Raw genomic sequence first — 22,887 nt, forward strand, 5'->3', positions numbered from 1 at the left:
TTCTCCCCCTTCCTGCTCCCCTCCCCTCCCCCCAGCCAATCCCCCATTCCCACCTCCTCTAGGGCAAAGCCTCCCCCCAAGGACTGAGATTGACCTGATAGACTCAGTCCAGGCAGGTCCAGTCCCTTCCTCCCAGATTGAGCCAAGCGTCCCTGCATAAGTCCCAGGTTTCAAACAGCTAACTCATGCAATGAGCCCAGGACCTGGTACCACTGCCTAAATGCCTCCCAAACAGATCAAGCCAATCAACTGTCTCACCTATTCAGAGAGCCTGATCCAGTTGGGGGCCCCTCAGCCTTTGGTTCATAGTTCATGTGTTTCCATTCGTTTGGCTATTTGTCCCTGTACTTTATCCAACCTTGGTTTCAACAATTCTCGCTCATATAAACCCTCCTCTTTCTTGCTAATTAGACTCCCGGAGCTTCACCCAGGGCCTAGCTGTGGATGTCTGCATCCAGATTCCTCAGTCCTTGGATGGGGTTTCTGGAACAACTATTAGGGTGTTTGGCCATCCCATCACCGAGTAGGTCAGTCCCGGCTGTCTCTGGACCATTGCCAGCAGTCTTTTGTGGGGGTAACTTTGTGGATTTCTGTGGGCCTCTTTAGCATTTTGTTTCTTCCTTTTCTCATGTGGTCTTCATTTACCATAGTCTCCTATTCCTTGTTCTCCCTCTCTGTTCTTGATCCAGCTGGGATCTCCCGCTCTCTTTCCCTCGACCCTCGCCCTTCATTGCTCCCACTCATGTCCAGGTTGTTCATGTAGATCTTAGCCATTACTCCGTCATTGGGTGATCCTCGCATCTTTCTTGGGGTCCTGTTTTCCAGGTAGCCTCACTGGTGATATGAGTAGCATAAGGTCTTGAAATGTGTAAGAAATACCATTATGGATTGTTGGGGTCGCTTGAACTAGAAGATTCCAATACAATATACATATACAATATAAAAGCTTTGAATGCATTTCAATATCTAATTCCATCCTGTCAGACTAGGCATGACATGTGTTTGACTAGATTAATGCCTCCATTCTTCAGTGGTGTTAATCAAGAATCATCTCCATCATGAATAATTGGAATGTGGTACACCAGAAAATTACTAACAACATCCAATAAACACTGCATCTGATAAACACTGAGCTTTTAAGATACATGAGCAAGAGTTGTTTTAAAATTGTTAAAAAATTAATATGAGTCAAATTAACTACAAAAAGAAGAAAGTAAGATTGCAGAGAAAAATTTAGAATTGTCCGTGACATTGAGGAACTTGATACCATCAAGGAGAAGTAGTGTTTAGTGGACAGTTATAGAACTGTATTTAAAGCAACAAAAGAAGCATTCTGTTTAATTGACTATAGACTCTACATCTCCACAGGACACACTGTGGACTACAAAATAAACAAATATACAAGAACTGAAACCATTCAAAATTGTATTCTGTGGCCATAAAATAAACAAAGCAGAAATCAATAACAAAAATACAGCAAAAAAAAAACCTCCAAACACTCAACAAACAAGACATTTTAAAATAATTTTTAGGTTGACAATGAAGGCACAAAGGCTATTTGAAAAATACATTGAACCCATTGAAAATTACAACACATTTAAAATTAGTAAAACACTACTGTAACGCTGAAAAGAAATGGATAGCAGTAAGTACATGTATTAGCAAACAAGAAAAGTTTCAAATCATAATCTAATCTCCCTTTTCAACATCTTACACAGAAAACAATCCCAGAGCAAGCAGAGAAAATGAAATAATAAAGTAACACTAGAACCAATGCAATAATGCAGAAAGACAATAGAGAAAATGTATGAAACAAAGAGCTGGCTCATTAAAAATGTCAGTAAGACTGACACTGCAGGCAGACTGATGAGGAAATATGGAGACACAAATTAGGGAGCTGTTCCGGCAGAAAGGTAATTGTGTCTGAGACAAATAAAGAACAACAGAATCTAAATTAATAGTGTTTTTAAAATCCACAATAATAGTCTTATAAGACTAAAATGTAAGCAAACTTTAATACCATGACAATAAAGATATCAGAGTCAGGAGGAGATTTTCCAGGGTGCACTGTTTTAGAATATGGCCTCAAACCCTTTAGACTCCTACATCAGTATGTGTAGTGTCCACCCCTTGACCTTAAGTCTAGGAAGGCAGAGCATCAAAGCCCATGAAGCTCAGAATTGCTCTCTTGTTCTATGAGTCCCAAGATACTGCATAAAACAAACTGACTGCTTTCTAGCCATCATTCTTGAGAGGCAATATCAAGATCATGAGTCCCTTCTCAGGCCATCACAACCCAGACACTATGCAAGAAAGCGAAGAAGCCATCTGTTTTGGGTCACCTTCAGCCATCCTTGTCATGAAAACTAAAGACTGAAACATCAGAAAATAGAGATAAGCCACCTGTGTCTTGCCTTTTTAAAATTTCTAACTCACAGAATACCTAAACAGAATAATCTGGATGTCATCTAATGACAGTTTATTATACCAAATAGATTGCCAGAACATAGCACTAAGCATCACTTAATGCCCTGAAGCTGCGCAACATTATTTGTGTTGCAATGAGACAGGTCAAGGACATCTTTTACTCTTTACTATAGGAATGTACAGTTAAATTGCAGATACAAACAGTTCTCATCAAACATTTTACGAATTTTATTTTCTACTCAGGCTTCTGTTCTCAAGATAGCCTCTCTAGAAGTTTCTCAGAAGAAATCTGTGGTCTTTTGGAGAAGTCTCATGAAATTGCCCATTTCCTTTTCTGGCACCACCTCCGTATCTGCCACTACCACTGAGCCCCCATACCATGGGAGATGCTAATGAGCATGGGTCCTACCGGTGCCATGGAAATGTCCAGTGGTTGATGCATTTTTTCTAGTTCTTATGGAAATATAAGATCTTGAGATAAGTATTAGATTTCTTTCCAGTCTTCATGTTAGCAAAAGTGAAAAGTTGGCTTATTGATGCTGATTTCTGTTCCTGCCTCTGTTTGGTTTTGTGACCCAGAAGAAAATCACTTCAAATTAAGTCAGTGTTATGGAATGGAGAATTTTGCAACTAACAGATATGAACCTGCCTGATCCATCAGTCAGTATAAAACACAGCTTCTTTATTATTATTATTATTATTATTATTATTATTATTATTATTATTATATTTTTAGACTTTTCAAAATTGATTCTCTGTAGCTTTCATATCATGCACTCCAATCTCATTCATCTCCCTGTCCCTTCTTATCTGCCTGCTGCCCTTGCAACCTTCCCCAAAACAAAACAAAATTGAAAAGAAAAACAGAAAGACAAAAACCAAAACCAAAAACATACAAAAAAAGAAAGAAAAGCAAAGCATTGCCCTGGTTAGCTCACCCACTGCAGCAGGGAGCATGGAATGAAGCCAGTTCTCCTGCTCCCATGTCCTTGTGCCAACTCAACTGAACCCACACCACCATGGCTACCTCTACTGTTTTGCCCAGGAGAGGTGTGGGGCCTGCTCTCCCAGTGCTGCAGTTGGTGAGGTGCAAGGCTAGCTCTCCCACTCTGGTACCTCCCAGGCCAGCTCTCCCACCTGCCACAGGTGAGAGGATGGGAGTATCTTTCCCTCACCCATGCCACCATTTGACAGACCAGCAGGTCTTCCGCTCTCATGCCCTCTGGTCCAGGTCACCTGTGCACCCCCTTCCCACCAACAGGGTCAGAAAACCTAGCTTCTTAAACTGGAGGTCGCAACTGCCATATGGGGTCAGATAACTAGATGTCATGTTAATGTAGGAAGTTTAAGAGGTTTCTAAATGTGCAACAACCAAAACTCAGTTCAACATCAAATGTGTGGTAAACCCAGAGTGTTGCTGATACTGCTTAGCCATTTGATCGTGTGAGTCACTACAGCCTCAGTCTTGAATATACCAAACACACTCTGCTCTGTTCATGACATCACACCATGCCACTCCAACATACCGCCTAAAGCAGCTTGCTTAAGATTTGAAACTACTGATGTGGTGATTTCCAGAGGTTGTATCACACATAAAATGGTTTATGCCCTGGAAACATAATGGTTTCATTATGGAAAATCAAGACTTTAATATTTCCTTAGCATGCATATATCAAACTAGTATGTCTCTGAATTGCATTTTGTTAGAATGTTTGATTTATAAAATTACTCTTGAATTTTTGACTTGAGTTTCATGAAAATTGTTGAATAAATGTTAGCATGGAGTTATGACAGAATTTCTAAATGGCCCTACATATACTTCTGTTATTTTGTACCATGTATTTCTGCAAAGCACGATTCTCAGCATTAATGATTATAAAATCAGAATATCAACTAACTGAAATGTTGAGGATTTAATTCTTTATGTAAAAATAAACAAGCACAGCATCTCATTAACTGATTAATTTTCTTTTGTCTTTAACAAGTGGAAAAATTATATGTATACCAAATACTTTAAAAATAAATCTCATTGTGATTTTTTAGCTCTAAATATTTGGTATGAACCAAATATTTAGTACCTTTTTGTATGCTGATACATATATGAGCCTGTAAAAAAGTCTCAGATGAAAATGAATCGGAAGTTGAAAAAGTTTAAGAAGCCTTGATGAACACCATAAAATAAAGCGATTGCATGTGTCCATCACTAATACATGTGGGATTTTAAACATCAATAGAAACAAGTTTACCTTTCTGAATAATGTGGATTCTAATCTCTAAACAAAAAACACCACAAAATGCAGCTTGGTACTTATATCTAAAGGCATTTTTTTTTCTCCCCTTCTACTGATCACCCTTCTCCTCTACAGCCTCTTTTCCCATAAGTACGGATGTATAAGAAAGCTGTAATTTCCCTTAAAAGACTCATGCAGATTCATAGCAAAAACTATATAGATTATAGAACTGAAGAGCAAACAGGAAACCCTTGAAATAGAGCTCATGCCACATATGTATCTAGTTTCTAGATCAGTGTGAGCAAGGTAAGAAAGGGCAATGCTCATTTGATCTGCCTGAAAGAAATGTACTCCAATCAAGAATAGGTTTCATCCCTCCATTACACTCTGTCCTCAAAGCAACAGCAACACAGGTTCAAACTCAGTCATCTACTATCCACTAAAGACAAGGCTTAGGTGGGGTTTGGAAACATCAAGTAAAAAAAAGAGAATGACCATTTGATTGAATTACTTTATTTAAGAATCTGCAACTCAGTATAACAGAATATTGAAGAGTCTCCCTGCCTTGGTCTCATCTAAAGCATGAAAATACTAGCAGATGCCAGCAGGAGCCGTGAGGGTGTGAGGGACTTCACACACAGAGATGGGGCCTGGTGGATGCTTCCTTCACCTCTCACCCAGGAAAATAAGCATTGTCAGAATCATACAGAGTTTGACTGGTGTGGTAATGGGTGAACTCAATGAGTGAATGTTAAATTAGGGTTTGGTTTAATTTTCAGATACTAATAGAGTCAGGAAAATGCAAGACTCTCTTTATGGACAAGATAAACTAAGGGCTGACTACAGCAGTACTGGATTTTCTCACGTTCAGCACAAACGGGCTATATACAGGGTACCTTAAAGAGTGAAAAATTAAAAATTTCTGGTTGTGTGTGTGTGTTTGCTTTATTTTCAAGACAGGGTTTCTCTGTATAGCCCTGGCAGTCTGGGAACTCTCTCTGTGGACCAGACTGGCCTCAAATTTAGAGATATGCCTGTCTCTGCCTCCTAGTGTGGAAATTGAAGGCAGGCATGTGTCACCATGCTTGTCCCCCAAAATTTCTAAGTTGTATTTAGAAGGACAAAGAAACCAAAAATTCTGACAGGATAAATATAGAACAAGAAAACATTAATCACATGTCCTAGTAACTCATACTGTGTTTCCCAAGGCATTCATGAAAACACCCATAAAGGGAAAAAATACCACTGCTGTCTGAGGATGTGTCTTAGCACATTTCATGTTGCCATTGCAAAATACTTGGGACTGGGCACTTTATTCAGAGGCTTATTCGATTTGTTATGCTCGTGGCTGGAAAGTGTAAACATCATGATGCAGCATCCTAATGAGAGCCTCCTGACTGCACTGAAACATAACTAAGAATGAGAGACTGACTGCCACACTCAGAAGAGCCAAGCAAGTGGGATAAACTCACTTCCGAAAGCCTACTCTTCAAAGCACTTAGTCTGTGAGACTTGACCTACTCTCTGGAAACAACATACATCCACTCATGAAGGTGGTGCCTTATGAACCAATATACTTGCACTAGCCCTAACTCAAGGGTCCTATCACGTCAGTGACACCATACATGAAGCTAAACTTTCATAACCGGGACCTTTGTGGGACAAACAACATGTGAATAAGAACAGAGTATAAGCAATATTACAAAGTCCCAGTAATGCTACCATGCCCCTTTTTGTCATCTGCTTTCAAATCCCTCCCTCCTTTGAAAGCCATACCCTATGGCCTCTTACTAGTTTTCTGACCTTTATAGGAGCTCTGGTTGGAGCACACATACCTAAAGATTCAAAGTTAGTGTCCACATATGAGAGGAGACATGCAACATTTGTCTTTTTGAAACTGAATGACCTCACTCTGAATGATTATTTACTGTTGAATTCACCTGAAAATTTCTTAATTCCACTTTCTTAACATCTAAAAAGTATTCCAATGTGGAAATATACCTTATTATCTATTCATCAGTTGATGGACATCTAAGCTGTTTCCATTACTAAAGAGCAAATAAAGTATATGTAATGCATGCTATAGAGTCCTGTGGTGATATTTGTAATCTGAGAAATAAAGCTTGCTTGAAGATAAGAGGGCAGAGCCAGCCACAGAGTTAAACATAGACATCAGGTAGTGGTGGAATATACCTTTAATCCTAGTACTTGGGAGGTGGAGATCCATCTGGATCTCTGTGAGTTCAAGGCCACACTGGGCTACATTAGATTGATCCAGTCTAGGAGAGAAACAGAGCCAGGCAGTAGTGGCACACACCTTTAACCCCAGTATTTGGGAAGCAAACATGCCGTTAATCCCAGCACTAGGAGGGTTGAGGTAGGAAGTAAAATAGCTGAGTGGAGAAAGGTATATAAGGCATGAGGAGACAGGAACTAAAGAGCCCTTTTGGCTGAGGACTCGGGGGCATTCAGGCTGAGGATTCCTGGGGACAGGATCAGCTGAGGAGTTAGCAATTGAGAAGTAGCTGTGGCTTGTTACTTTGATCTTTCAGCATTTACCCCAATATCTGGCTCTGTGTTTTATTATAAGACCATTTAGGATTGATGCAAAAGACTCCTTTGGGTATATGCTCAAGAATGATAGAGATTGATCACACATTTCACCTATTTCTAGCTTTTTGAGGAATTTTCCCACTGATTTCTATAGTGGTTACACCAGTTTGTACTCTCAACAATAAGTAAATGTTCCATACCAGCTTTTATTTGTTTTGATTTTATGTTAGTCATTCTGACTGGAGTGAGATGAAATCTAAAAATAGTTGTAATTTGCTCTTCCCGATAGGCGAAGGATGTTGAAAATTTTTTTTAAATATTCTCTAGTCATTCACTTTTCTTCTTTTGACAATGCTATTCAGTTCCATGAAGAAAATTTTAATTGGATCGTGTCTTAGTTAGGGTTACTATTGCTATGATGAAATATCATGACCAAAAGTGACTTGGGAAGGAAAGGATTTGGGGGCTTGCATATCCTGAGCTGAAGTCCACTGAGAAGACTAGGTAAGAATTCAAAAAGAACAGGAACCTGAAGACAGGAGCTGATGCAGAAGCCATGGGAGGGTCATGGCTTGCTCACCCTGCTTCTCATAGAACCCAGGGCCACCAACCCAGAATGGTACCACTCAGAATGGGCTGGACACTCCCCCATCAATCATTAGTAAAGAAAATGCAGTACAGACTGGCCTATAACTGATCTTATAGAGGCATTTTCTCAATTGAGGTTTCCTCCCCTCAGATGACTATAGCTTGTGCCAAGTTGACATAAAACTAGCCAGCATGGGTTTTTTGTTTTCATGATATTTAGATTTTTTGGTTCTTTTTATATCCCCCACACTAGCCCTCTGTTAGACATACTTCCCACTTTGTAGGCCGCCTCTTCATTCAAATGATAATGTACTTTGCTGTACAGAAGCCTTTTCACTTTTCATGAGGTTCCAGTCCATCAATTATGAGGAGAGAAGGCGGGGAGACATGGGGGTAGGTGTCTAAGCAGGACCAACATGTGAAAGGAAAGCACCCAGGGACTTATAAAATCCTCAAGCCAACATCTGTTTAACAGACTTCCGTTCTCAGGCTTCTCCCATCTGGAATGTATAAAATTGTTACTTTTCTTTTCTCCATATCTTGATGTTGTGGAATATTAGTTTAAGATGTGTTACATTCATGTATGCTGTGGAATATTTGATTAATGATGCAAAGATATGTTGCATTCTTTTATGTTGCATTTATTTAACTGTGTAAAGCTGTGTTACTTTGCCTGCCTGCAACACCTGATTGGTCTAATAAAGAGCTGAATGGCCAATAGCTAGGCAGCAGAAAGGATAGGTGGGGCTGGTGGGCAGAGAGAATAAATAGGAGGAGAAATCTAAGAAAGAACCAGGAGTGAGAAAAGAAGAAGAGGATACTAGGGTGAGAAGAAAAGAAAGATATTTAAAATAAAGAAAGGTAAAAGCCCAGAAGCAAACTGTAGATAAAGAGAAACAGGATGATTTAAATTAAAAAAGTAAGAATAAGTCTCCATGTATTTATTTGGGAGCTGGGTGGCAGGCCCCAAAAATAGGAAAAAAAAAAAAAACTACAGTTTGGCCTTCTATTTTTCTTAATTATTTTAGGCCAGGAAACAAACTCAGTATTTTCCTAGATAACTGTATGGGGTGGTTTTGTGTGTCATCTTGACACAAGCTAGAGTCATCAAAGGAAGGAGCCTCAGCTGAGGAAATGCCTCCTTAAGATCCAGTTGCAAGCCAGGTGGTGGTGGCACATGCCTTTAATCCCAGCACTTGGGAGGCAGAGCCAGGAGGATCTCTGTGAGTTAGAGGCCAGCCCAGGCTACAGAGTGAGTTCCAGCAAAGGCGCAAAGCTACACAGAGAAATCCTGTCTCGAAAAATAAAAAAAAAAAGTTCAGAAACAGAGGACTGAAGACTCTTAAGACACCAAAATACATCCAAGCAGAGCTCAAGTTTATCCACAAATGCACAAAATATATATATTTAAAACTTTGTGTGATTGTGTTGCTAATTTTATTATTATTGTCATTTTTACATGTGTCTGTATAGTGGAAGGGTGTGGTCATGTTTATGTGGATGTCTCTGAGCATTTATGTGTATGTATATGTGGAGGTCTAAGCATCTTCCACTTTAAGTTTTGAGCCTGATGATGCTATACTTGTTGGCCAATTAGCCAGTGATCCGTGTGTCTAAGCCTCTTCAACATTGGGAGCACAAGTGTTTGCCCCATCTCAGTTCTTTATGTGCAGAAGGGGAATCCATTTTAGGTCCTCATCTTGGGCAATAAATACTTTCCCAAATGAGAAAAAAAAAAAAGATCCAGTTGCAAAGCATTCTCTCATTTAGTGATCAATGGGGCCCAGTCCATGGTCTTATCCCTGAGCTGCTGGTCCTTGTTTCTATAAGAAGGTGGGCTGAGCAAGCCAGGGGAAGCAAGCCAGTAAGCAGCTTCCCTCTCTGGCCTCTGTATCAGCTCCTGTCTCTAGGATCCGACCCTGTTTGAGTTCCTGTCCTAGTTTCCTTCAGTCATGAACAACAATGCTGAAGTGTAAGCCTAATAAACCCTTCCTCCCCAACTTGCTTTTTGGTCATGGTGTTTCATCACAGCAATAGAAACCCTAACTAAGAAAATAACCATCAGCACCCCTTTGTCAGAGTTTTGTGTAAGGTGAAGGTGTGGATCTACTTTCTTTATTATACATGCAATTATCCAGTCTGATGATTACCATTTGCTGTGAATATTCCCTCTTCTCCAATGTGTATTGTTGACATCGTTGTCAAAACTCAGGTGGCTTTGTATGTGTGGATTTAAATCTAGGTCCCCAATTCTATTCCATTGATCTACAATTTTTTTCAGTGTCAGTACCATGTTGTTATTATTACTATGAGTCTGTGATATAATATGAAATCAGATATAGTGGTAAATTGCACAATATTCTTTTTTGTTTATGATTGCTTTGGCTGTACTTTTGTGCTTCCATACAAATTTTAAGATTAGTGTTCTATGTCTGGGAGGAATGACTCTGGAAATTTTATTGGGGTTACATTGAATGGAATTTGTAGACTGATTTTTATAGGATGGTCATCTTCACAATATAGATCATTCCAATTGACGAGCATGAGAGGTCTTTATATTTTCTGGTGTTCCTTGTCAGTATGCTTGTTGTTGACATATAGGAAGATTACTGATTTATGTGTTAATTTTGTAGATTGATACCTTGATGAATATATTTATGAACTGCAGAATTTTCTAATGGAGTCTTTAGGGTCTCTTATAGATAAAATCATATCACTCGCAAATAGAGATAATTTGACTCCTTCCTTTCCTATATGTATTCCCCCATTCCTTCACTTACCTTATTGCTCTAAGACTTCAAGCAATTTTTAGAATGCTTTAAATTTTTAACCATTTGACATATTTGGCTATGGGCTTGCTGTATATTACCTTCATTATGTTAAGATATGTCCCCTTTATCCATGGATTCTCCAGGACTTTTATTATAAAGGCATTTTGTATTTTTCCCCCCACAGGTTTTCTTCTAGATATAATCAGATAAATCATTTGGTGGTTTCTGCCCTTGAGTCTCTTTATATAGTGAACTAATTTACATGTGTTGAATCATTCCTATATCTCTGGGATGAAGCTGATTTGATTGTAGCAAGTGATCATTTTAAGGTGGTTTTGAATTAGGTTCACAAATACTTTATTAAGAAGTTTTCCATCTACTTTCTCCCAAGAGCTGGGCCTATAGTTTTCTTTATTTTTGAGGTCTTTGTTTGGTTTTGGTATCAGGAAAACACTAGCTTTGTAAAATGAACTTGGAATTGTTTCTTTCTTTCTTTCCTACTATAAAGAATAATTTGAGGAGTATTGGCTTTATTTCTTCTTTGAAGGCCTGGTTGAATTCTGCACAGAATCCATTTGACTCTGGGCACTTTTTAGATGACAGATTTTAATTACTACTTTTATCTCATTAGTTTAAACTGGTCTGTATATTAATTATTTCATCTTTGATTTGATGTTGATAGATACTATATGTCAAGAAATTGATGTATTTTTGTTTAGATTTTCCAGCTTAGTGGAATGTAGACTATTTTAAAAGTATGTCCTTATAATCTTGTAAAGTCTCCCAGTGTCTGTTGTAATCTCTCCTGATGCAAAGGACTGATGAAATGAAGAACTGGTTCTTTGAAAATATTTTATCAGTATTTTAATAAACCCATCATCTATATATGCATTTATAGTGAGTGGGATGTCAAGTTTTGAAGGAAATATGGAGGACATAAAGACTGTCTGTTGTATTCATGTTGTTTCTCTTGTTACTAAATATCATTGTTTATATGATCATATGTATCATCATATAAGAACAATGTACTGATATGCAGTGCCATTCATTGCTCTGGTGGTGATTGTGTCTTTCACTCATACATTCTTCACAGATTAACTGGTCCATGCTAAGAATGGAATATCATTGTCAGAGTTTGGAATAAGAACAATACTGCTATAGAAAATAATCAGAATCCATGCAAGTGTGTTTTGATTTTTGTGCTGATTTTTTGTAAATTCTCTGGTGTTTTCTTAAAATAAAAGTAATTTTCTCTGAGTAGCAAGAATTATATCTATTGATATATCTTGTTTGTAAACAGAATCTGTTTGACTTTATATATAATATACTGACAGACTAAAGTTACCATTTTAGCTACAGAAAACTAAGTTAATTATAGTGCTATGTAATTCCTTAGTGCAAATATACCTTTATTATTTATTGTACTATCTTAAAGATACAACTTATTTGAAGCAGCTTGAACTCCCTGGTCAAATGTGATGACTCTTAGTTTTGATAAACGCATCTTAACAGCTATATATCGACAGAAAATACCATACTAACTTAACAATAGCTCCAATGGTTGTATTCCTGCAATCCAATGCCCTCTCCTCTTCCACCATAAGAGATGCAATCTGATACACAGACTTACATGTATTACTCTATGGTGGGATCCACACGGCAGGTGTTTGTGACTGTTTCTGAACTGTGAAGTACACTGTACTACAGCACAAACTCTATCAACAGTGAAACTATGTAAATACTACATAGTGAGCAAGTTTATGTGCACAATTACTATTTCTTTATGTTGTACAAATGGCTCTATGTAAGCTTTTTTTTTTATCAAACTGTTCATTTTCTGATGCATTTTTTTCACAGACAGCAATTTGAGAGAACATCATGAGTAGAACTATCCTACAGTTTGCTAAAGATACACTAAAGCCTAGGTGAATGAAAATATGGACACCCCTGTTTAGAAACGTGAAACATCCATGCCATGGAGCCAATTTACATATGTTGAAGGTTTGTTTTGAAATGTATCAATAAACCTCCCTAAATGAGTCAAATTGTGTGCATGATGTGTGCACTGAGGTTGCAAAAGAACGCTTGTTACTTGGGTTGAATCCAATTAAAAAGTTGTGTTTTGGTTTGGGATGAGACTTGGAGCTGAGCAATGTGAAATCAACAGAGCCCTCTTTGGCTATATCTCACTTCACACTCTCTTGTAACGGGCCCACTTCCTTCTGTGCAAACAGAAATAGGAAGCTGCAACTGCAGTCCCTCCCTCACTCCCAAGTGAAGAAAGGGTAAACTTGAGTCATGATAGAAAGATAACACCATCAACTACAACAAAGGCGACTCTCAAGGAAGATAAAATAAGCCATGTGTTCTGAAGTAACCCACGTACAGTAAAATTATGACCCTTCTATCTTTATACACTTGGGTACAGTTTTCATGCACTATTATAGTCTCGTATTATATATCCTTAAATCATCTGGCAAAAGTTCCTGCCTCTGCCTAATGCTGGCTCTAATTTAGGATGAACAACTACTCTCATAAAGAAAAACTGCTGCTGCGGCTGTTTATTAGGCTGCAGAAAGGTCTCACTGACTAATGTCTCAGGATTAAATGAATGTGGAATAATAAGAGCTGATTTATTTGTGCTCTGCTAGGAGAAAGCTGCCACGGATTTTACAAGAAACTATTCATCTGAGGCCACTATAGCTAGTAAATTGTGGCTGTTGCTGAAATTAGTCTCCAGGCCTTCGTGTAATCTGCAGTGTGAAGGAGCAGAGTGGTAATAAAGCCATTGTGGGCACTTGGTTTATTTAAAAGTCCCCCTCCCGCCATCCCCATCTTCAGGGATTCTAAAAAATCAACCTTCTGAGATCTCTTTTAGAAATATACCACCCCTTGTCCTTGAGTTACATTTCTAACTGAAGACTTTAGGGTTGGAATCAAAAGGATATAGCCCCCTATAACTAAACATCGAAGAAGCCACATCTGTCATCTATTTTTTGACCCAGCTCATAGGAAAGACATGTTCTCAGTGATTGTCAGAATGAAGCAGTCACAGAACAAAAAGAATTGTAAGAGAGAATGAGGATTTTATCTCTAAATGGTGTCTTCACAAGACTTCTAGGCCCATCACATCCAAAGGTATTAAATTTTTTTTTAAAGAGCTTTGGTCTAGGAATTTTCACTAGATGAAATGTTAAAACAAACCAATGGAAAAGCCAACTCAATGGAAATCAATAAAAGTGAGTACAGTTCTGAAAACCAAGACCCCACTCACTATGGTGGTACCAGAGAATGCTGGGGACAATAGAAATCATCCCAAAGCCTTAGAGAACAGAAGCCTTCCAGAAACTAGAATCCTAATTTAGAAACCATTCCTTAGTTTATTCTGTCTCACTGTAGTTATTCAATTGATGAACAACAACAAAAAACACACATATACTAACAAGAACCAATGAAAATTGCAATTGCTTCTCTAGCGAATGGTTTCCTCCATGTTGTCATTAACAGTACTATCAGAAATCATTGGAAGCTGATCTTCATTTCATCTGGCCTAGTTTGCCAGATTGTCTATGGGAGCATCATAGTGTTCACTGGTTTATGACCAAAATGATGAGAAGAGCAACAGCAACAGTTTGCGTGATGCTTACTGTATGCCTGCCAGCATTGAAAACATCCAACACAGTACCATCTCATTGGTGCTCAGATTAATCTTAGTAGGAAGGCACAATTTACCCCATTTTATAATAAAGATATTAGAGGGAAAAAAGACAATATGTGTCTAGTTTTAAGTAGGGGGAAAGGTGCATGTACCCCTTCCTGGGTTTCTGATTGTTTCTTTACTTTACCAAAGTTTAGAAAACTTGGCCATCTGTGTGGGATATCACCAGAGTGTGAAAATGAGCTTATGTCAGTGCTCATCCTAGTAATGTAAGTGTGATTTACTTAATTTTGATTTCTATAATTCTACTTTCTATGATTGATTAGTTTGTTACCCAAGTCTCCCTCCAAGTTTCTTTTTCACACACTATAATTATAAATAGATCCCATATTGGACATAGAAAGTCATACCTGCAATCCCAACCCTTGTGAGGCTGAGGCAGGAGGATCTAAAGTTTGGTGATAGCTTAGCCACATAACAAGATCTTGTTTAAATGGACAAACAAACAGAAATATAACCCCTGCCTGCCCTGTTTTCCCAACCATGTTCCCCAAGGCTGCATCTTCTTACAGTTGCTCGTTTGGTTCCACAACTTAGGACCAGTAGGAGGCAGTCATGCCTGAGTCCTAAGAAGGATCTAGTCCAGTTGTGTGATGAATGACCTAACTGAGAAAAAAAGAGGAGGTGGAGAACATCCAGAATCCCAAGCCCTGTAGATGATCAGATATCCTTTACCAATTCTAACTTCTCAACTCAAGACAAAAAGGCCATCTGAGATCTTTTTTGCCTACAGAATTCTCCCTAGCTAGCCTAGAATGGACATAGACTTCAATGTGGTTTTGTTCCATGTATATAATAAAACTATCCTCACTCTTCATGAGTGAAATAATCTGATGATAGCTTAGTCTGGTTTGTGTTAAAGCTACCATTTCACAGTAAACTTTGATAGGATGCATTCGGGGAGTAGATAAAATCCATTGAGCATTGTTAAGAATGTCAGCCTGGGGTTCATCTATAACAGTTAGAGGCATAAAGTGTTTATTGTGCTTCATGATTCCCTTCCTCTCTAACACCAGGCCAGAATTCTACAGGAAATGCTTCTTCTCCATTATGAAACTTGTTGCTTTACTTTAACAACTGTGTCAAAGCTAGAGGTGAGTAGGAGTTTCTGTCCATTGTCCTGCTTTCCTTTTTATCATTGAATCTGCCTTCACCTACTCATAAACAAAGGCTGTTTCCAGCATCTACTTTCCTTACTATTATTTTCATAAGTGTTTCATTTTGTTTTTATGTGAGAGCTATTGGACTGGTCCTTGGTACTCAAAATGTTGCACTCATATTAAGTATCATTGACATCACCAGGAAGTGCCTTTAATCTATACCTCATGTGACACTTATGGAATCAGGATATGAAATGTAATAAGAATTTTTGGGGATTCATGTACACACTGGAGTTCTGGGAACACAATGAAGGTAAAGGGAAGCATAAGAGCTCTAACAAAAGGAAATTCAACCTCACGTCGTTCCTTGGCCCTCCATCTTGTTTCCTGAGATATTCTCTCTCTGGCCTAATGCTCACCAATGGTGCTGGCTGGCTGGCCATCAGGCTTCAGGGGTCCCGGTCCACCTGTTTCAGACTTCATAAGCTGGGATTACAAGCATGAGTCACTTTGTAAGATTTCTGGGCATGGAACTTGGGTCTTCATGCTTATATAGCAAGCCTCTACACAAAGTTAGTGAAGACCAGCAGTTAAAAGACTCCTTTATCTTTTTCCCTTATAGCAGTGTACCAATAGCTCTTGTACAGCTCCAGTGACCACTGAATTGAAGACAGAACAGCCAGGTTTTCTGACCACTCAGTCTGCCCTGGAGGCTTCTAAGAGTTTCCAGAACTGTCACTTCAGCATCAGAAACCTTCATGGATCCACAAAGTTCTCTCTTTCCAGGACTAAGCATGCTTCCTTATATTTCTATAGGAAATAATTTTAAACTTTGGCTGTGTCTTGATTTTCAATTTGATGATTTCTATTTTAATAAATATTTAAGACATATACGTAATAATTATACTTATAGTTACAGTGTGATGCTTCAATACATGTATGAATATTTTTTTTCTAAAGTTATTTCGAGTTAGGAAGGCTCCCAGGTTTCTCACTTGGCTGTGCCCAACTTTCCAGTTAGCCTTCCTAAAGTTATTGTGTGGGGGAAAATGCTACTATTTTAAAAAGTCATAAAATACTTGTATGGTTTAAACTGACAGTAGAACGAATGTTAGATACTTTCTTTGAGTGGAACTTTATGGCCTAATCAGTGAGTCACAGATTATTACACTCACTATTGAAGTATCTTGAAGCCCACACATGATAAAATCTTGATAGGAACACTTATCTATCAAGGTTTTCATGACCACTCCAGAAAACCAATCAACAGATAATACAAGGTCCTGGTGTGGGCAGAGTTCAACTAATCCCCAAAAGGTTTTCTGAGTGCTTCCCAAGTGAGTGAATTATCACTTATTTCATGGTTAATGAGAAAGCATAATAGTCAACAGAGCATCCTTTCTAGTAAGACAGACCCACCCTTTCAAACCAAACCTACCAGCCCACTAGCTCCTTGACTCTGGCCACCTAGAAAAAAATCTTAAGTTGATATGATTGAAATTGTGGGTTGGTCAGCCAAATCAAGTTTTTATCAAAGTAGAAAATATTTTTAAATTGTATCCTAAATGTTTTCTCCCAATTTATTTTAAATATGCAAATTCGGTCTCCAAATCTGTATTGTTTAATAGTCTTTTCTTGGAGTAGAGCATACCAATTAGAGTTCCTCATTGATTTTCTTGTAGAATCCTTATCCATAATGCATTATCTATGGTTTTCAATTTCTGAACATGATAAAGAACTTAACATTTAGCAATCAAGCTGAGTGTGGGAAATTTCTATATTTTATCTCTTCCAAAGTTTTAATATATTTTGCCTACACTTAATATAGCAGTGTGATAGCTATTTATATAGAAAGAACCTTCAATGTTCCCAGTATAATTTTCATAGAAATAATGATTGTGCCTTTGCATGCTAATAATATATAACTTTATGTGATATGCAACTTAATAGCAATAACTGGTACCACTAGACATAGGAACAAGGACCTCTGTTTAGGTCTATGATTTCAAAGCCCAAATTTGGGTGCTGGTTCTGCCATTCAACATATCCATCTAAAGTCGACATGCTCCATTTTACCCATGATCCTAATACAAGGAACCTGAAATTCCATGACAAAATAGCCACCAATATAAGGAAAGTTTGGAAATGTGGGTTAAGGGTATTCACATATCTCATGAGACCCCTTACTATATCTGATATATTAGCAGTTGGAAGACAGAGCAGGGTTCCAGATCAAGAGCTGCATGCTTGTGAGAATAAAATACTTCTCTGTTAACACAAACTGCCTAGAACACCAAATATTTTGAGAAATAGAAATTTGAACATGAATTTCCTAATTACTGCCATGATTTATGTATCCAATAAGGAGGACAAGACATATTATTTTCATAAATATCTTTTTATATGGTTAATCATACTTTCAACTATTTAGATGCAAAGGATATGGACTTGGCCCACTTACAGAAGGTTAGGCCTGGTAAAAAATTTTAAGTATTCAGAACTCACTGATGGTAAGCCTATAATCTAGTTATTGGGAGCTGTGGTATCTATAGAATACACTGGACCTACTTCAGGGAACCAGGGTGCACACCCTACAGATTGAATGGAAACTATTACGTAATCTCAAAAGACAGTGAAATGTAAGTTGATAAAATGAGTTTTTCTGTGCTTTTCACTACACTCAATTTTGAATCTAATAGGTGAAGATAATCACATAGAACTCACCTGGTTATAATATTAGCAGTAATGTTAGTGAGTCACACAGCATTTTCCATGTGCCATTGGGCACCCTCTCATCACCCCAATTTAACAGTTTGAGACATTCAGGAACAGAGCTGAAAATGACAGAGCCATTTTAAGTTGCACATCCTGACTCCAGTATACTTTGATGAGTCCATCCCTATTTCTTTATATATATATATATATATATATATATATATATATATATATATATATTTCTCTATTTTTCTACCTTCTTGAAATAGTATTGTATCTTACAGAGCTTATAAGGCAAGCATCTTATATGGATGGATCATTTACAGGATACAACCATTTTATAAATGCCCAAGCCTTACAACCTACATGATAAAAAAAATAAAAGATATTTTCTAAACTCTTCCTATAACTTAATTTTCCCCGAGTCACATAACATATGAATGATGACATTTAACTCCCAAGCCATGATGACTCCAGAAATATTCCTGGCCACTGTCTTTAAGTACATCAGTTATTTTGTAATTATGCTATAAGTATGCAATTCAGTTTTAATTCCTAAGCAAGCAATTCTACTTCTGTCATTGGAACATTAACTTGTTCATTTGATCTAGAGTTTCACATTTAGTTTGGAAAACTTTAAATCTTTTACTACTGTAGTGGGTAGCCATTCCAGCTTTGGTCTGGAAGTTCCAACCCCCATTGAGGCTTCAGTAACTATCAGGCCTATGAGGCGGGGCCAAGGGAGGGCCCTGAAGACCAGAGATCAGAATGCGCCATGCTCTCTTCCTGCTGGGAGCCTGGACTGAGGAGAGTTCTCCAGAGAACATCGCCAGACTGTGCTGCATCTTTCCCAGAACTCTCAACCTACCTATCCCTTTCATTTGTAAGTTACACCATTAAAAAAATCTCCCTTTTAACTATGTGGAGTGGCCTTAATAATTTCACCAATATACTACTCTCACTTACATCAAGGTTATCAAGGGATTTATAGGGCACTTTACTATTCCCAAATGTAGGACCTATGAGAATTACAAGCATATCAAATTCACTCGTTCTAACATATAATTTTACAAATATAACTCCAAACTATACCTGAAATAAGATGATCATGAAGAAACATTCATATCACTTAAAAAGAATTAAAAAAAACCAAAACCATGGTGAATTTTTCATTATAAAAATCTAGTTCTAAGATTTTAAACTTGTGGTCCTAAGTTAAATTCAGTACAGAAAACTTAATGGCCCACAGTAGTTTAAATTGCTTATATGAGTTGTCAACATGCAAAAATCAAATTTGTATAAAACCTCACAATTCCAATTTCAATTGAAAATTGTCAAATGTGTTCATCCAATTTTCACCTGGCAACCACTAGAATTGAGTGGTCTCAAGGATTTTCTTGTCCCTCACAGTCACTGCCATCCCATTATTCATACCTTCTTGTTCAGTTACTTAGCTCTCTAGCTAGACATAGCCAATGATTGAGCCTAAAACTTATAATCCACATAGCTTAGTTTACAAATGAGTTAACACTTAATGATTCAAGGAAGTCTTTATACCACTTACAGGTGTGTCTTGCCAAGACTTATTGATAATCAGGTTATATGAGTTAAAACAAAGAGTTTTACTGAATTTATAGTAAATGTAGACCAACTTCATTCCATTTTTATCCTGTTTAAGTCATGGGGTTTTTCTACTAGATCATAGCAAGAAGCTACAATAATCTGACAAGATTTATTCTTTACATTGATCATTATAATACAACTCATTCCTGTGGAATTCCCCAGCCCATTACTCTACTTTTCCAATTCAGTAAGCAAAGATGATGTGTGATGACTTTTAGAGTTGCTCAGAGCTGCCACGGTGAACATGCAATCCTAGCAATTCAAATGAGTTACTCCCATCATTATTTCAGCATTTGAAACAGATTTTACACAGGTGAGCAAAACTCAAGTAAATCTGCAGTGAAGGTACCACATCATGACCAAGTTTATTTGCATTGTACTTAATTTCAGCAACTATGGCCTCTTAACAATTGGAACTTGTGGCTTTCTGATAGTAATAAATAGGAAAAGAGTAAAACCTGGTGTTTTCTGCTATCTCCACTAACCATACTCATAAATTAACTTGTAATGTGTTCTTTGGGTCACTAGATTTTAATCCCAGCCCCAAAATTATTTTTAAATCGCATAGCATAACAATATTCTTCAGGGAATTCTTTGAGAAGAATTCTAGCCTGTGCAATACAGTGCTCCTATAAATATATGCTGAAATATGATGCAAGAAATTGTTTGGGTCAAAAAGTTAAAATATTGTAACAGAATGAGACAAAATTCTTTAAGAAGGCATTTTAAGATTTTAATCCTCTCACCAGGCTTCTTAGATAAAAGACATTTCTAGGCCCAGTGTTATGGCTTTCACTATATCATTTAGATGGACCACTTATCACTAATTCTTCTTGCAGCTTGCCAAAACGCAGAGCAATACATGTTCCAATAATATGCTTTTAGTTTTCAAGATGCCAAAACAACCATGCATTCAGTTCTCCCTGTCAGTTGGCTTTATCCAAGCAGCTGTCAACAGAATCCAGCTTGACCTTCTGGGGAAATAGAGAGAAGACATGAAAGAAAAAAAAAAGATGCTGGGTGTGATGAGACAGGGAAGCCAGGCCTGAAATAGGTCTTATTCACCCATTAGAAAGTGGGTGTGGCAGAGAAAAGGAAAAAACAGATTTCTACTTAATTTCAAGATGCTAAATGAACTATGTAATGAATGGGGACCAGAGGAGCAGATAAAAATCTCAGCCTCCCCCAGTGAACATCCAATGAACATCAGCTGTCACCACTTTCTTTTAGCTACAGTTTGCTTTAGCTCTCCATTGTGCAAAAATCCATCAACTCTATAGAATACAAGCTCCTTAGAATAGGTTCGTTTGTCTTGAGAATGTGCCAGAAGCACAGTTTTTGAAAAGTGCAAACCTTAACACTAGGCTTATATTCAACTATGAAGTAGAGCCAAATGAAGAAAATAGGGCTTTAAAGAGACCAGTTGGGCTTATTTTCATACATAAATATATCTCTAAAGTTCTTATAACACACAAGGATATTAAGCTCTGGGAGTCTTTCCTTGCATTCTAGAATGTTGGTCATACAGAATCCCATTTTTCACAAAGCAAAACAACTTTCATGGGTGAATAAAATAGGCTCACGGCACAAGGTTGGCTATTGGTTTGGAGAAACAGGTCTGCAATCCAAAGCCCCTTATGTTCAGTATAGCTTGATAACTTCAGGAGAGTATTTGCACAAAATTAGAGCCCTGAATCTCACCATCAGCAAGGGCTTGTCCATTTTCTTCAACATAGGGGAGGATAAAATCTGTCAATACATGTTGTTGAAAATAAAGCTAAGCCTGGAGTGATAGTTGTTCTTTTTTGTCAACTTGATTACATCTTGGATTAATTACAACCAAAAATTGGAGAGTACATATGTGAGGGATTTTTGTCTAATTTGAAGTAGAAAAAGACACAACTTTAATCCTAATCATTTAAGCTGCAGAGAAAACCTACCTCTAATCTGGGCCACACCTTCTGCTGGAAGCCTATATAAGCACATGGAAGAAGGAAGCTTTTGCTCTTTGCCTTACTCTCACCTTGCCAACAAGTCTAGTCCTTCATTAGCATCACAGTCTATGTCTCCAGAATTCCAGCATATACTAAAAGCCAGCTGAGACATCCAGGCTTCTGGACTGAGCAACTAAATTCTTGTTTGGACTACAGCTTGCAAGTCATTCTAACAAACCCCCTTTATATACATATATAAAAGATAGATAGATAGATAGATAGATAGATAGATAGATAGATAGATAGATAGATAGATAGCTATAGATTCATTCTATAAGTTCTGTTATTTAAAGAACCCTGATTAATACACCTAGAAGAAGAGAGTAAAATTAAAAGTCACTGGGTATGTGCTGTGACTCAGTTTCAGTTTGAATGTGCCTCTTAAAGTTTCATGTGCTAGTGTTGGGAAGAACCCTAGAGCCCAGGAGAAGCTCACTGAAGTACCCTCACAAATGGATACACTGCCTTACAGGAATTGCCCTCACAAGATATATTGGGAACTTCACTAGTGATAAATAGGTTCTGTTATCTCAGTTCACTCTCTCTGGCTTTATGACTTAGCATATATGTTCTCTGTTCCACACACTCACACCGTAACTCCAGTTGACATGTTCTGATACAACCATAGGCTCTCTCAACAGAGCCAAGAAGATGCAGGGACATGTTGTTATATCTCAAGAACTGTCAGCAAATTAAATTTTTCTTTATTAATTAACTATCCTCTGGTATTTTCTAATAAAAACAGAAAACAGACTAAAATGGTATGATAACAAAAAGTCTTATTTCTTTCTTGTACAGCAGTCCGGAAATAGGCAGGTGGTAAACAGCAGTGAGTCATCCTCAACAAGTGCCTTTTTTGTGCCATGTAACCCAGCAAGGTAGAAAGCAAAGAAGGTGAAAGTCACTTTGTCACTAACAATATAACTCAGAAGTTGTATACATGGAGACAGTACACATTTTGAACTAAAGGAATTAGCCAAAGATGAGGAGCAGAGAGAATTCAAATCAGTTTTCAAAACTGTGTGGTTAACAAGCCTTTTAGGAAGTAGAAGGTAAAGAGAAGTGAGAAAAATAAGTTAAGCAAAGTATTACTCTCACAAGGACTTCAGAATAGCTTAACAGGCCTAGAACACAACAGAGTTGGTCATGAGAAAATATACTAAGACA

The sequence above is a fragment of the Peromyscus maniculatus genome, chromosome 1 (assembly GCF_049852395.1).
Source record: "Peromyscus maniculatus bairdii isolate BWxNUB_F1_BW_parent chromosome 1, HU_Pman_BW_mat_3.1, whole genome shotgun sequence".
Classification (NCBI taxonomy): domain Eukaryota; kingdom Metazoa; phylum Chordata; class Mammalia; order Rodentia; family Cricetidae; genus Peromyscus; species Peromyscus maniculatus.